Source organism: Streptopelia decaocto (assembly GCF_964273445.1).
Source record: "Streptopelia decaocto genome assembly, chromosome: 5".
NCBI lineage: Eukaryota > Metazoa > Chordata > Aves > Columbiformes > Columbidae > Streptopelia > Streptopelia decaocto.
Window position 1 is genome coordinate 615963 of NC_138659.1, and position 10717 is coordinate 626679.

Consider the following 10717-nt stretch of genomic DNA (forward strand, 5'->3'; position numbering starts at 1 on the left):
TAGTGAGCTAATTTGATTGAGTTTCCTAATTCCACTTTAATTGGAAAAGGAGTTGTCTGTTTGGTTATAAAGTGCCAGGGTTATGTTAGACTGGAAAAAAGATGGACTTTGGGCATCTGAATAAACTTCTATTTTTTCCCCTGTTTGGCAGCTGACTTGGTGCGGGATGGGTTTCCATATCTGATGGGTTTCCATACCTGGGATTATGAACGGGCTACAAAGAGCTGCTACTTAAAGAAATCAGGTCGCCACATTTCTCCCATTCTAGCCCTGTTGAGAAGGGCTTAAGAACTGTTGATTTAACTCAGCTCCCCTTTTAATTACGAAAGCCATTCTTGTGTAGTTAGCCGAGCAGGACAATTTATCAGAATTGTTGCTGTGTCTTGGAGGTTGGCTCGAGCTTGGATTTATACAACCGACAATGGGGATCACGACGATTAACTTTCATATGGATAGTTTAGGCTGTTAAATTGGGGGAGTTAGGAAGAAGGGGTAAGAGAACCTGATACATTGTCCCCATTGAGGTAATTCCCGTAGATTAAAAGAAAAATCCCTTAGGTTTGAAGCCGCCTCGGGGAGGTTCATATACAGAAGCTTCAGGTCCCTTTTAGAGTAAAATAAAATGCTGCCACTTGAATAAAAATCCGCGGAACGGAGTATAAATTATTTGTAACGCAGAGAGGCCGCGGGCGAGCGCCAGCAAACTTCCCTGTTAATTAAATCTGAATCCGCGGTCGCAGGAAGCGGCGGCGCTGGAACCGCGGCGGTACCTACGGTGGGATACGTTCCCGAGTTGTAGTAACTGCACGAGTGTTTAATATGAATCAGCCCTAATCCACAGCATAATAAAGATCAAATTAGACTAACCATTTAGTAGCGAAATGACATTCCTTCACCTAAAATGAACCTTTCCGTGCCCCGCTCGCTGTGGGCCCGTCCGGCCGTGCCGGAGCGGGGCAGCGGCTCCGGGCCGGGACCGGGACAGGGACCGGGACTGGGATTGACCGCCGCAGCCCGCTGGGCTGAGCGAGGCCGGGAAAGAGAGGCGGGGGTCGCTTTTACAGGCTGGTTGTTTGAAGTCCGAGGGGGGGAAGGCTCCGCTACCCTCCCACTCTTTCCCAAAGCCGCCTCTCCCCCGGCCCCTCCGCCCTCAGTGCGCCCCCGTAAACCGGACTTGCTGCCGAGGCGCTGGGCATAAAGGAGGTTCGCAGTTCGCCTCTCCTCCGGCCCCGGCCCTGCCTTTTGCTCCGCAGCAGCCCCGGCGAGCGCCCTGCTGCCTGCCGGGGCCCCGCAGCCCGGGGTGGAGACGGCGGGTGGGGAGGGCGGCGGTGCCACTTCCACGCTGTCCCCCGGCAGCCGGTCCCCATGGCGGGAGCCTTGGCTTGTTTTGGTGGAGGCCGAGGAGCGAGTCCCGACCCCCGCCCCGGCTCTCCCGCAGGCCCCGTCGCCGTGGCTGTCCCGGGACTTGATGCTCCGTTTACACGGCCTGGAAACGGCCCCGGGTAGGGAAGGAGAGAAGGGACGGGCCTCTCACCCGGGACGGGACGGGCTGGCCCCGGGTGCCCCTCACCGGGGCGGCGCGGCCTTTGTGCCGGCGCTGGGCAAACACAGCTGCCGCCGGGCCCGCGGGGGCATCGCGGGGTGACAGCGGCTTTTACCCGCCCCGCTGCCCTCCCCTCGGCCCCGCTCCCGGACAGCTCGTTGTCCCCAGCGGTGGGTGTGAGCCCACGTATCCCCCGAGATGGTTTCATGGTGGGAGCGCAGCGCCGGGCAGGAGTTCCCAGGGCACTTGTGTCAGGCACAGAAACTTCCCACGTCCTCCAGACGAGGGGACACCTCTGCCTCCTCTAATCATGCGGGCACCCCCCCTGTGTTGTCATAACGTCCCCATGGCAACTGCAGCAATTACTTCTGTGCCGGAACAACAATAGGAAAGTATTTAATATATTTAAATGTGATTAAGCAGGTGGAAAAAACGAGGAGGAGCAGCTCCACAGGACGAGCCGGCGAAGCCCGGCTGCGGGCAGCCCCTGCCCGGGAACCCGCTCCCGCCGCCTTCGGCACTTTCAGAGCTCAACAGATGGAACCGAGCGGAGTATAAATAGTCACAGGGGCCGCGGAACAGGCTGGTTTATTGTTTTCTGCCGCTTTTAGCATCGGTTGAGGGGCTGGAAAGTTCATTTCGATTTCCATTTCCCCGTTTTATCCAGGTTTCAACAGAAATATTAAAACTCTGTTGCAAAAATGATGTTTGCCCTTGTACTGTTCCCTCACAGTTTCCTCTTCGTTTTTCTCTACCATTTTACTAGGGAAAATAAAAAAGAGAAGAAAACACGCTTTCGGGTGTAAGTTCGAAAATCAGAAATAGAAAACATGAAAAAAGCTGGAACTGCACAGTGATGTTTTGCATTTCACCTCCATAACGACTTTCTTATGGAAAAAAAATAGTTTTATCAGTGGTGTTAATATAAAAACCCATCCCTTTCAGCCAGTGCCCTCGTTTCTGTGTTATCAGGGAACCAGTGGTCCGTGCAGATGCTCCTGACCCGGGGAGCCGGTGCAGAGGGTGCGACCTGCTACTGGCACCCCAGGAGCTGAGCAACCCGCCGCGGCCTCGAATCCACCGTTGGATCGTGTGGTTGGGGCTGGATTCGGTGCAGTTCCCGTGGGCGGTGGGAAGGGTGGGCGTGGTGCTGATGCGGGGCAGGTGGTGTTAATGCGAGGGAGGCGGCCGGGGCTGGGGAGAGGTTAAAAGGCGAGGGAAGGAGCTGGCGCAGCTTGGCTAACGCGAGGCCAAGGTGCCACGGCTGGAGAAGGTAGGTTTGTGAGGAAGCCAACTGCTGAAGGTGGAGGAAGAATGGGGGGAAGGAGTGAATTCCAGCACCGAAGAGCGGGGCAAGGGGCTCATGTGGTCTCTGGGTCACAAGAGCTGATGGAGAACTCGAATGCAGTGGTAAAGGCTGTGGAAATACTTGGGAATCACTAAAATAAGATATTGGTGTCTGTATTACGAGACTGTAATGGAAATGTTGTGTTACTTGCTGGACATCGACTCGTAGGACAGCCATGTTAATGAAGACTGTGAGGCAGTTCCTCGGGCTGTATTAAAAGCTTATAATAGTTTGCCTTTCCCGAGCGAACCTTTAAGAGTTGATCATACTTTGCACAGGGTCAGTAAGGAAATGCTGTGTGTCAGGACTTAGATTTTCAAGGAAACTGGGAAAAAAGTCTTAATTTCAGCTGTAGTAACGCTGGGTCCTGCTCAGAGGTCGGGAGAGTCAGTTACATGCGTGTTCATAATACAGGCCTAGGGCTGAGCAAGTGGTCACCAGGGTAAAATGGTGATGGCTGTTTTTATAGTGACTCATTGACTGTTCCCATGGAAGCAAGTACATCAAGAGAGATGAGAACGCTGAAAGACAAGAAGATATTGCTAAGAGTCTTAACTGCAAAAGACCACTTGCGAACTATTTCTAGCCACAATGGAGTCTCAGGCCTGCTCTATCAAAATGCTCGAGCAAACTCGTGTTCATCCTTACCCCAGGTGTGAATTTGGCAGATATGGACGAGGGCACGACGAGACACCTGCCCGGGGGATAATTCTGTTTGGAATGTTGTTTTGTGCAGTATTGGATTTACCTGTATGTGGGAGCTAAAGTCTTATCTGAGATTTTTATCTTAACTCCTTGCAAACTCCAAACTACAGGGGGGAAAAAACCATTGCTTCCTGACAACCCTGTTTTGATGGTTTGGAAAAGCACAATCTTGTCATACACTGATTTATGGATCAGTTTTCTGTGAGACATGGTGATATGTGGGCTACGTTCTGGTTCCTTACTTCACACAGAAGCTGTGCCTGAGCTCTCGAATGCAGACCCGGGGGCTGAGGATGGATCCTCTTGCGTGTTCTCAATGTGTATGTTTGTAGTTAGGGTGGATCTGGAGGGGTTTTTCTGTCTTATATTCTCTCATTTCTTGTTTTGGATGTTATGTGCTGTAAAGCTTATCAGAATTATGCTGAAGGTTGTTTCTGCATGGTTAGTTTTTTTTTTTTTTTTGATTTCTCCTTTTTTTTCCTCAAAACATGAATGGATTAAAAATGACTGGGCAAAAGTATCGATGGATTTTAGAAAAAGACTGAAAAAAAACATTAAAAATGGATTACCTGAAGTCTTATTGGCCATTGATAATTACAAATCTGCTATGCATGTCTTCAGAAATGTGCAAACTGGAGTAGGTTTGTGACAGCAGGACAGGCTCCTGGGGGGGGAGCGGCAAATGAAGAGGGATCCAGTGGATCTTCTCGCGTGGTCTGACAGACAGATGGAAAGCGTGAGTTACAAGGGCTTTTAAAAAGATCTGCTTGGGCTGTATGTTTACAGAGAGATTTAACAAGACTGGCTGGCCTTAAAATGCTGGGTTTGTTGCTAAAATCAGATGTTTGGCAGTGAAATGGGGCACTGTCCCCGGGCCAGAACGCGGGAGGTTCACAGAGATTCAACAAGGCAGGAACAGGGCCCCTACAAACCGTTCAGCAGATCCAGGCGTAGGGGGCAGCGGGACCCGCAGTCAGGGGCGAGGAGCGTGCGGCCCTGCGGGGGAGCGGGACCCGCAGTCAGGGGCGAGGAGCGTGCGGCCCTGCGGGGGAGCGGGACCCGCAGTCGGGGGCGAGGAGCGTGCGGCCCTGCGGGGGAGCGGGACCCGCAGTCAGGGGCGAGGAGCGTGCGGCCCTGCGGGGGAGCGGGACCCGCAGTCGGGAGCGAGGAGCGTGCGGCCCTGCGGGGGGGCGGGACCCGCAGTCAGGGGCGAGGAGCGTGCGGCCCTGCGGGGGAGCGGAACCCGCAGTCAGGGGCGAGGAGCGTGCGGCCCTGCGGGGGAGCGGGACTCGCAGTCAGGGGCGAGGAGCGTGCGGCCCTGCCGGGGAGCGGGACCCGCAGTCGGGAGCGAGGAGCGTGCGGCCCTGCGGGGGAGCGGGACCCGCAGTCAGGGGCGAGGAGCGTGCGGCCTGCGGGGGAGCGGGACCCGCAGTCGGGGGCGAGGAGCGTGCGGCCCTGCGGGGGAGCGGGACCCGCAGTCGGGAGCGAGGAGCGTGCGGCCCTGCGGGGGAGCGGGACCCGCAGTCGGGAGCGAGGAGCGTGCGGGGGAGCGGGACCCGCAGTCGGGAGCGAGGAGCGTGCGGCCCTGCGGGGGAGCGGGACCCGCAGTCGGGAGCGAGGAGCGTGCGGCCCTGCGGGGGAGCGGGACCCGCAGTCGGGAGCGAGGAGCGTGCGGCCCTGCGGGGGAGCGGGACCCGCAGTCGGGAGCGAGGAGCGTGCGGCCCTGCGGGGGAGCGGGACCCGCAGTCGGGAGCGAGGAGCGTGCGGCCCTGCCGGGGAGCGGGACCCGCAGTCGGGAGCGAGGAGCGTGCGGCCCTGCCGGGGAGCGGGACCCGCAGTCAGGGGCGAGGAGCGTGCGGCCCTGCGGGGGAGCGGGACCCGCAGTCGGGAGCGAGGAGCGTGCGGCCCTGCGGGGGAGCGGGACCCGCAGTCAGGGGCGAGGAGCGTGCGGCCCTGCGGGGGAGCGGGGCCGCGGTGCTGACCAAGAGAACAACGGCAGCACGGGGAGACACAACGAGCTCGGGTTCGTGCAGCAGGGACCCGCTGATGGAACAGCCTTGTACGGAACAAAGGTATCAAAGTGTTACCTCACTTTCTTGTCAGAGGGATATAGGATATTGATTTCCTCCCACAGCCCGGGGAACCCCGTGGTTTACCTTGGGTAGAACCTATGGATTTCCTCAGTTTTCTAAATCTCCTACTTGAAAGGTTAGCTGTATTTACAGCCAAATGAATGGGGCAAATAGTGGAGATGATAATTTAAAGAGCCTTTGCCGTGTAAGGGGAGAGTCAGAGAGCTTATACTAGTTATGAGAATCCAAACAAGAACCTGTTCAATGGGATAAATGGCACATCATCTGGCACACAGAGGATGGAATGAAATCGGAGTGCTCAGTCAAGTATACTAGAATGAAGTTACAATATGCCTGTTTTTTTCCTGCTTAGAGGGATGAATTACGTTTAATTTCTCTAGTCATTCTTCTTATCCACATTATGAAGCTTTACTTTGACACAGAAAACAAGCCTAATGCAATGGGGCCAAGGATGGGAAAATGCTCCGGTGCATTTGGCAGGCAAACCACTGCCCCCGCCCCTCACTGAAATCTGTACCTTTCTTCATGAAAGCTTCACCTTGACCAGTGAGGATTAGAGAGGTGTTTTCAGGGCCTCTTCTCTACAAATATTGTATTATAGCCTTCTTCCTGTTCAATGGGTGAGAAGAATCTCAAAACATGAGTTTAATTTATTTTTCCAGATCCATTGGAAAGTATCTCAGAACGTGTTAGTATGACTCTACTGTATTTGGGGGAAAATTCGTCAGTCGTGTGTCTTACAGGCATAATCTGTTGCACAAAGTATGTCAGACAAATGAATTAGCCCAGCTCCAATTTGCTGGGAGTGTAATGGTATGCAAATATTCAGGATGTACCCCTGCCCGTGGCAGACACCGGGACAAGCTGGCGAAGGTGTTAAGGTACATTTCACCACTGTTGAGGTATTTCCCGAGTGTTACATGAATGTGCCCATGGATTCTGATGCCAGACTGGGTTGTATATTAACTGCCCCGCTGGGATCCTGTGCTGCTTTCATTTTGGCTTCCTGATTTCCCTCCTGGGGAAGCGCTCAGTTACTCTTCCTGTTGGTGTTTAGTACCTTGATCACCAAAGGAAGAGCTTGCTTTATCTTGACTTGTAAGGATACGTACATCTTCAACCTGGAAAGAGTTTGAAACCTGTGTGATGTTAACAAGCTCAGCTAGCGGGATTGTTTCTGGCTGTAGAGCAGGGCTGGTGAAATGGGGTACTTGGCTTTAATAAGCTAGAAGTCTGTGGTGAGGGAGTCGGTGAGAGACGGCTGTGTCCTTAAAAGCAGGGCTAGCTGGGAAGCCGAGGGTGTCCTAGGAGCCTCAGCACTGAAATGTCAAAGCAAAGTTAGTCCTGATTAGGTGGACTGAACTGAACAACAGCACACGGTGTTCCATAAGCTGCAGAAAGCTGAGAGTGATCTAGCGAAGCCATTGGTGAAACGTCTTGTCTGCCTGGCTGCCCCAGCGGGGTGGGCGCTGCCTCCGATGGGTGGTGGCGATAAGGGCGCTGCCTCCGATGGGTGGTGGCGATAAGGGCGCTGCCTCCGATGGGTGGTGGCGATAGGGGCGCTGCCTCCGATGGATGGTGGCGATAGGGGCGCTGCCTCCGATGGGCGGTGGCGATAGGGGCGCTGCCTCCGATGGGCGGTGGCGATAGGGGCGCTGCCTCCGATGGGTGGTGGCGATAGGGGCGCTGCCTCCGATGGGTGGTGGCGATAGGGGCGCTGCCTCCGATGGGTGGTGGCGATAGGGGCGCTGCCTCCGATGGGTGGTGGTGATAGGGGCGCTGCCTCCGCTGGGCACTGGCGATACGGGCAGAGGCGCTCTCGCTAGGAGTTTGCTTGCTGGAGCTCTCCAGCCATCTGGCACCCGAACTGCAACAGCAAAAGAGATGCTGTTGGTGTTTTCCAGTCGATGTTTTGCACAGAGCCGTCTTTGTTGACTGTCTCTATTGTCTTGCAGGTGTTTATGGTATCATTTATACTTTTTTTCAGACCTTAATTGAAACTCATGCTCCACCAATCCAACAATTAACTTTGTTATAACAGAGATGAAATCTGTAGGAATTTTTATGAACACTTTTTTTTTTTTAGGCAGATCCTCAGATTGTGTGTTAAATTTGGAATATTTGCAATTTTAACCACCGGACTACTGCTGTGCTTTTTCTTTCTTTATTTAAAAAAAATGTTGCTTACAGATGACTTTTTGGCTCTCTTGCTCTTTGGTTCTGAATATTGCTTGTTATTTTTGTAAACAAGTTGTGGCAACTTTTCTTAAGGCTTTTGAAAGCTTCATGAGTAACAATAACAATGAAGATACTTGATCAGTGCGTATCACCCTGATAGGTGGTGTAAAGCATCCTGGCTGGTGGTAACTGGGTTTTGCTTTGCCACAAATCACAATGACTTGGTGTCTTCTCTTGCTTTAATTTCTGGTGTAACTGGGTGTCTCAGGTGTTACACATGTGGATTCTGGGCTCACTTGGGCAAGAACCACCTTTGTTTCTTCACAAAGCCGAGCACAGTGTTGTCCTGGAGCAGCATGAACAGCACCACGTGCCTCCCGTGGCAGGAACACGCTGCTGGTGCCCAGTGGGTGTCACCTCCTGATTTGTTCCGAGATTAATCTGAAAATGAGATGATTATTGAAACAGGTATAACTGATGCTTCAGTTGACTGTGGTACACTTAAAGCATCTTAATTTCATATATCAAGCCATTTGAAAGGTACAATTATTCCTTATCTTTGCAGGCTGGTTTGTTTAACTTTCACTGCGTTATTCTTACGGAATAAGAATGAGATATTGTTGTTGCAAAGGAACACTGGGACCTTGTAAATTCGGGAAGCTGTAAGGTTTTTGTAGTGAGAACTGCACGTGGTCTCAGAAGATTTTGTTTGTGTACTGAATTCTGCTGATTTACCAACACCGTGACCTTGAGCTGCTCAGAGCAGTTTCTCTATATTTTAAAGTGACTGCTAGTACCGACTGTCTCCAGTTTCAGTATGAGACACAAGGCTTGAATGGCAGACTTCTGTACTACTTGAGTGTTTACTTTTAATAAGGGTCCTAATTAAGTGTGCAATCTCTGTTGCAGGAAAGCTCTCCTGGACACTGTCTTCATTCATTAAAACGTGTCAAATTCCTCAGAGTTTAGAGCAGAGCTCTAACAATGGCAAGAGAGACCCTATTTCCTGTATATATACTAAACATATGCCAAAGGATATGCTTGTTAATAAGTGCTCGTTCAGTGATAAAGTATAGCAACAAGGGGCTGTGTATTTCCTCGCTCTGCGCGACGCGAGCAGAGCCCCCGACTCGGCTCAGGAAGCTGTACTGTTGTGAGACGCGGAGAAGTAAAGTACCCTTTCCTTTATAATCAGTCATTCCAGCTCTGTCTAATTAACACTTCTTAGTGTTAATTGTAACCCCCTGTTCTGTGTTTTTCAGGGACAGTATTTCCCAAGTACGGCTGATGAAATGTCAGGCAGAGGTAATAATTCTGTTTTCCTTGCTATTATAACATTGTGTTGTAGATATAGTTATACACAGAGATACGTGCCAATCAACCAACAGAGCAAACAAGAGGAAGAAGTACAAATCTCCCCTTAGAGAGGTCCTTAGGCAGACAATGAATTATGAGTTCTCTGCTTGGAGAACCTGCAGTGAAAATGGCTATTCCTACTGGCATACCTCATTGCGATTAAAAACAATGAGTAATTTTAGGTAGCCTGTTTTATTAAATCAATAGACTTAACAGGATGGAGTGGTGAAGTATCAAACACAGCAGTGTTGTGGTTTTGGTTTTTGAAGTCTACACAGAACAGGAGGCTGTTTGTGCCTTGGACAGCTCCACGCTCCTCTCCAAAAATAGTGACGGTAAATCAGAGCTCGCTTTGTTTGGAATTGTTCCATATCGATGTGGAGAAGCAGGTGAATACTAGCCCAGTAAATATGCTGCTCGAACATGGAAAGACCGATTCAATAGTCATTCAGTGTGCTGATGCTACAGTCACTCGGCACACCAGAATCGCTACTCAAGGGGAAAGTAATTATAGTTAAGAAAAACACAGCTGAGAACGTGAGGGGTTTTTGAAGCTCTCTGGAACATCTTGTGTTATGTTACTGACCCCTGTGAAGACCTGAGCACTGTGCAATAAAAGTCCCTATTCTCAGTTTCCTTGCGTCCTGCATCCAGCTCTTTCCTGGTGACCAAGCAGGTTTACACAAGTATAAGCCAATGGGTTCACCAGCCTTTCAGACGTGTGCCCCAGTATATAAACAAGGAATTGCAAAAGGGATGCACAATATACATGTTGAATTTCATCTTATGAAATTGGAACTCTGTCAAAATGAAAGCTGACTTATACAGGGGAAGTGATTCCGCACCGAGGAAAAGAAATAGTTTTGGCAGGCCATGTATCTTGGGGTTATCTGTTAATAACTTGAAAAGTGACGTGGCTATGAACAGTATGAAATTGTTGTTGGACATATCCAGTCCCCAGAGATGACCTATCCTGAATTAAGTAAAAGTTGAAGAAAATAGTCTCAAATGACATGTTTGTTCCTATCTTTGTTATGCTTTTGTTTAAAAGTCATTTTCTATATTCAGATACTTTTCTTCCTTTATGAAAGAACTGCAGAAACAGGAGGCTGCATTCCCAGAACATGCTGTCTGAAAAAGGGTGGAAAAGGAACGAAATTCAAGTGTATCAGTTCTATAGGAGTGAGTTCCAAGGGAACCAAAAAGCCAGAACCTTAAAGAGTTTGGATCTGAGCATTATAGTTCAGATATTTTTTCCCTTAGTGGTAGTTGCTGTCTGGTGTTCAGTGTTGTTCAAGATATCATTGTCATGAAAACACCCTGGCCAGAGTTTTAGACAGGAAGCTTTTAACAAACAGCTCATAATCTGACCAAAAGAAGGGAGTTTTTTTCCTTCTATAACAATACTATTTTCTCCTCCAGCTAGTTCGTGCTTCAATTGGCACTTTAACAGAATCTCTTCAGTAACTCCGTGCCCAGCTCTTAAACCTGCAG